This window comes from Dendroctonus ponderosae, unplaced genomic scaffold (genome assembly GCF_020466585.1).
Source record: "Dendroctonus ponderosae isolate FM_Combo_2020 unplaced genomic scaffold, Dpon_F_20191213v2 Dpon_F_20191213_1, whole genome shotgun sequence".
Taxonomy (NCBI): domain Eukaryota; kingdom Metazoa; phylum Arthropoda; class Insecta; order Coleoptera; family Curculionidae; genus Dendroctonus; species Dendroctonus ponderosae.
The window spans coordinates 1,638,203-1,644,547 of NW_026017110.1; positions in this window are offsets into that span (position 1 = coordinate 1,638,203).

The following is a 6,345-nucleotide window of genomic DNA, read 5'->3' on the forward strand; positions in this document are numbered from 1 at the left end:
TTTGAATCAGCACAAAACTGGCTTGAGTTTCTATAGTTTTTTCAACTAACGCACACTCTAAATTTGTGAAACAGCTTAAGAGTGGCTTGAGTTTCGGACCCGCACTAGTCAAATATTTAAAAATCAGCATTCAGCGCGATTCGCTTCAGGTCAACTTCAGGTCTTTTAGACTGGGGGTTTCCAAAAGACTGTGAAAGTTTCAAAATGCTTCTTGTGTCAGCTGGAAAGTTTAGAATTTTTAAAGAGGGAAGTGCATACCAAAAAATTCACAATTTTTGACCCAATTTTGCCTAGTAGTTAAAAACGAGAATCGCAGGTTTGGGTGATTTCTCGCTTCATCTTGGAGTCTGATAAAAATCACATAATTCAACTTGAAAGGAAATATGTGATAATTTATCAACATTCCCCCAATCTTTTTACGTCTCGCATAGTCTAAGTTAGGTGAAAGTCAATCATTTAACGTTGAAGAACCGTTTGGATGAAAATTGGGCCCGCATTGAACGATTCGGTTTTCTCATTAAAAATTCCGTCTAGACTGCTTAATATAACTAAGGAGTTCGATAACTTGATTAATTAGAACTCGGCATTTTTGAAGCAAAGACGTTTTTGAACTGTTCGGTTTTACTCAACCAACGTTTTTCCAATCAAAGTTTTTTATTGGCTCTCTGGAAAAAGTAGTATGGTGACGCAAGCAAAGACCTTTAACATCTCTTTAGTCTGTTTAGTCTGTTCGTATTGGATCCGTCCATACACGTGCCGAAATATAAAAGGAATACCAAACATCAGTTCAGGTCTTTGTGGCGGCAACGTTCCGGAAATAATTTTTAATTTCCATTTGGGGAAAATAATAACGGGCTATCGAGATATGTAAAGAATTTATATTCGGGCGGCGTACGCGGTCGTGTTATTGTAAATTTTCAAGATCGTTCTTCCAGAATGTGATTTCGGAAACTTTTGTCTTATCGGCGTTCCCTACAAACTTGCCGAGTCTGTTCGGATAAGTTTTATCGCAAGGCAGGGGTGCAGCCGAATCCCAATCCATACGATAAATCCGTTTGTTCGTTCGTTTCGTCCCATGCTGAAAACATGTAAAACGCCATTTAATAATGGATTTATTTTACTTTACATGCGTTTCACTGCACTATTAAATTCCTAAGGGCTTCTTGCCGTCGCTCAAAAGGTTCAGACCTCTGAGGTTTTGCTTAGTTGTTTCATGCGGTTTCAAAAAACGTTTCATCCTCACTTAAGGTAGGTAAATATTTGCCTTCTTTAGGGCGACGATTTCACGATCTATTTATGGCCACATACAGGTGAATACCGTAAAAGAAGCGTACGTAATTCGATTAGGCGACCATCTATTTGCCACGGTTCCATTCACTTCATTAGGCGGCCACTGATCCAACTCAATTCACCATAGAGATCTTCTTCAGCGATGCTCATTCCACTTTCCATGTTTACTTTGAGTGTTAACGATCTGCTCTGCTTACTCAGTCAGAAAAATGTGTGGGCTTTTGTGTATGTGGGAACCACACTGCTAAACACTTAAATCTTCTCTTAGTGGTCGCGTTTTTTCGATTAATTGTGGCATTTTTCTTTTTGTTTTCAGTTAGAGAAGGAGTTGATTCCATCCTCAGTTTCGTTGCCTAAAGGTGCCGATTCGAGTTAGTAGCAGTTTTTTACGTGGTTCTGTATGACTTGGATATTTTAATGAAATTGAAAAATTATTATAAAATTACAAAGAATATTCGCTTTGAAACACTGAAGTTTTCTGAATCGTCAGTAACTTCTCCGAAAAGTTTGAGATTTGGCAAAATCTAACTAGTTGAAATTTAAGGTTTCCTAATCGCAAATATCTSGGAAACTACGGTTCTTTGAAACATCAACTTATCTTTGGAACACCGTGTATATTAGGGTACGATTGTACAATTTCGGAATCCTCCAGCATTAGACATAGAAAATGTGGTAAAATCCTTTCGGAGAATACATTTTTTGATGATATGAACGCCAAGTTTTTCAAATAGAAACCGCATTTTTTTTCAATTTTATTCACCTTTCTGCAAAATTTTATTCCTTTGCATCTTCTATACTTATAATATTTTTTTTTTCAAATTTGCCACCCAATTTTATAAACTAATGAAAAATAAGACTAAAAAATGTCACGCCATCTCATTTTGCTCGACAAGTCCGAAATTTGTTAGACTATTGTTTTCCTGGACGTTAGATTGATTGGAAGACGGGGGCCAATTGAGTGGCCTCCAAAGCCACCTGATCTCACACCCTTGGATTAGTTTTTATTGGGTTATTGAAATTATAAGTTATAAGCGAAGTTTTCTGAATCATTGCTACTTTCTTCGAAAAATTTTGATATTTAGCTGCCTGCAATTGGAACAAAATTCGGACTAACTCTGTTTAACTCCGCGTCCACTAAAATATTCTTTAATCTTGACTGTACTCAGATCTCGCATTTGCAGGTTCAAAAATGGCATAAAGTGGCGTAAAAACTGTTATTTTTATTGCAAATATCACGGAAACTACGGTTTGTTGAAACACCAACTTATTTTTGAAATGCCTTGTATACTATAGTATATAGTATATAGTATTAGACGGATTAGAGAGAGAAAATGAGGAAAAATTTTTTTGGGGACTCAATTTTTGAATCGCAAATATTTCGGAAACTACGGTTCTTTGAAACACCTTGTATATTAAGGTCCTTTTGTACAATTGCAGAATCATCGAAGTATGTATTAGACAGAAAATGAGATAGATTTTTTGCGAAGACTCAAGGCACAATACCCATGAGGAAAGTATTCAAAACGCAAGTGAGCGGCAAATGCATTGTATATAACTATTTAAAAATCAGGTGTTTATTTTTACAAAAATCGCTTGTACCCGTCGACTTTTGTTCTTCAATGGCCATTTTTTGAACTAATTTTTATCTATGCAAAGTGACCCAAAAAAGTAATAATACCTAGGCCAACTTTTTCAAATAGAAATCCCTATTTTTTGWAATTTTATTCAGGTTAAAACGATTAGAATTTTTTAGAGAACTTAGCTTTAGAGAGCAAAATTGCAAAAAAGCMGTTTCCATTGAAAATTGGTTCAGAAAATGCGCAATTGAAAAGGAAAACRGACAGGTCCGAGCGATTTTTCTGAAAAACAAACACCAGATTTTGTAATTTAATAATCATTGCCGCCCACKGTGRAACTTTATCAACAGCAGAAGTTTCTCGGTCACTGTCGACAAAATCTTGCTGATATTTGGGCCACTTTCGGCTTGAAACTGATGGAACCTACAGGCAAATATGGACGAAACTGTTATCACCGAAATAAAGAAGGCCCCACTGGCTGAATTGTGACGTCACTTAAAGTAGTCCGACCACGCATAACGCGTAGCGGAGTATATGATGGATCAACTGTACGAATATGAATATTTTAGACAAAAATAATGTCTTCAGGAATTAATATGCTTTTTACATTGTTTGATTTAAATGATTAGCCTTTCAATTCCTAAAAAATGAACGTAGTTAACTAGCCACAAATATTTTAATTTCAGGTATAGCTTAATATTTCATGTTTCCGAAGCGTTCTAATTGTTTTAAATAGTGCAGAATACAATTGCTAATAATCTACCAACTTTATTTAGTGAGAGTATCTAACTTTCTTTTATTCCCCTTTCCAATGGTGTCATTTCTTTTGCCACAATAATTATTTAAAAGAGTATTGGTGACAGAATTTATGATAATCTTAACCGAGCTTATAGTACTATGCGGATCACATTGGGGAAATTCTGTTAGCAAATGATTATCTGTTATGTATTGTAAAGTTGTTGTTGACAAAAACGTCTTTTTATTGTGTACTGCTAAAAAGTTATCTTCATCACATTTCAAAGTTTTGTTGAAAATGTGATAACCATACAAAACGATATTTGTTGCATGGTCTTTTGGAAATCTAAGCTTACCCCTACTCAAATTTTTAATGAGTATGTGACTGTCTTCAACTTCTATTTGATCTGTAAATTTTAAATTTGACTGGCATATTTGGCATTTAAATTTCTTGGACAAAATGTAACCAACAATATCCTGCTAGGTAGGTAGTGACAGGCATTTCATGTTCCACATTTTCCAAATTACACCGAGAAATTTGTAAATTTGGGACAAACCATTCCGACTTTGAAACTGTTTCGTTGTCAAAAATATTATCACTTTCGTAAAAATGTTTTTATTCGAATGAATCAAAAAGTGCCATTTTGCGAACAGAAGCGATGATCAAAAAGAAGCACGTTTCTTTAGCGTTCATTTGTTTTACTTTTACGCACGGACTTTGCCGCACAGTGTGCGACAAAGTAAATGTGACACTTTGAACTTGCCACTGTCATTATATATTTTTTAGTATTTTCATTTGAAAATAACCGAAATGCTTTTTTAAGGAATTACGTAGGTTTATCAACAACTATTGATCCTATTTTCAAGTTTACTTACAATTTGTAAATTATACTTTTGTTACAAGTTCAGTCTCATGATCGTTTTAATGGCCTACTTATCTACTTTTGCGATGTTGTCACACGTAAAACACGATCTTTTTAAGAAGCGCAATTGTCATGCAGAGTATGCAACATGCATACACCATCCCAAGACCACAGGTGTTTCAATTTGAAAAAGTACTTAAACTTAATTACAAACTTCAAAACATGACATTTCAAAAAATAACATTGTTACAAAATTGTAAATATGAAATCGATGCATTTTATTATTCGTGTAATCTTTCATTCGAATAAAAAATAGTGTTCGATACGACTTCGTCTCGGGTGTCAAACACTGTCGTCGTTCGAAAAACGACATTTTTCGCCCTGGACTGGATTCGCAGTTTTTTCTCGCACTCATATAATTGCCGAATGGAAATATTGTTCTCACCCCCGGCTAATTGCCTGTATTTTCCAAACCTATTTTCAAGAGGATCGGTTTGAAATTTTCCCAATAACAAATGATTCATATTAAGTTCCTTGAAACAAAATGATACGATTTCTAACACGCCATAAACAGTGTGACGTAAAGCTATGGATGTTTGAGGAGTTAAAGTTTTTGAAAAATGTTCTGATTAGCCATGTTAACATTTTGTGCAGAAATATAAGTTTCGGATCATTCCCTCCAGCCGCAGCTGTTATAGGCTCTTGATATAAATCATTAAGACGTTTCCCTTTATGTGGTGTTTTTGCATTTACGATGTTCCACCCAGTCAACATTATGTTAATAAAATCAGCTGAATCTTTTGAATACGCTATCTTAGAGCCAAACTGTAAAAGAGCTTGAACTACAAATAATGGATTAATTATTTTTCTCATTATTCCCATTTCGGCGGTGACGACGAAACGCTTTGGATCCATCTGGGGTGAGTTTTTGGGGAATTTTTATGGCTTTCTGGATGCGGGCCTGGTTTGCGTGACCTCTCGCACCAAATCATTCATCATCGTAATCAGCTACACCGCAACCGTAACGGGCGGGCCGCCCAACGCTGAAAAGGGCCGATAATGCACCTTCTGATTTACGGCACTTGATTTACAGACCGGGCCGCATTATCACCTCCATAGCACCGAGCCGACCATGCTCCTATAAATCAACTCTCACATATTACATTGTGTAAGCAGTCCAGCTCTCTGCCAGTGAGAAATTGCTCTTTTCCTGTATAGCTGCTCGCTTCTATGTATGCTAGCGCTGCGCCTGGCTGCGCTGTTATCCAGCTACAGCGCTACCAATACTGCCCTGCTAACACAAGAAGTCGTAGAGTAATTCCGGGAGAGATGAACCCCCTTTTTTGATTCGACCTTATCTTCACAAAAAATAGCTTTATTGAAAATGTTGTCACAAACATTTTAACTAACTGCAATCAGAACTGTAACTAAATACTAAAAACTTGGACACATTTGCTGACAAAAACATTAAATAAAAAACCGTTATGTGGTCCAACTAACCCGAAATCTGCGGGATAGTTGAACCACCAATTTGGGACAGTTGGACCACACAGGGAGAGATGAACCGTAACAAATGATAAGTAACAAAATTAAACTTAATTAATTTTTTTATTAATAAGTTTTTTTTTGAATGACGGCTTAGGAAAAGATGTAGCGAGTCGTATTTTGCCATTCTTGTGATTGCGTTAAAACGATGCTTCAACGGTAACTGTTCAGCAACAGCAAACATTCCGTGTTGGGGCAAAACCAAATTTTTGCAGCTTTCTTACATGTGCTGCTATCGTCGCTTCATTTTCTTCTCCTAAAGTAGGCGAAGAACTCAATGAGCCAGTTTTTTAGTTTTCCCCACGGCTTTCTTGTAATTAGAGTAGCTTTGGGAA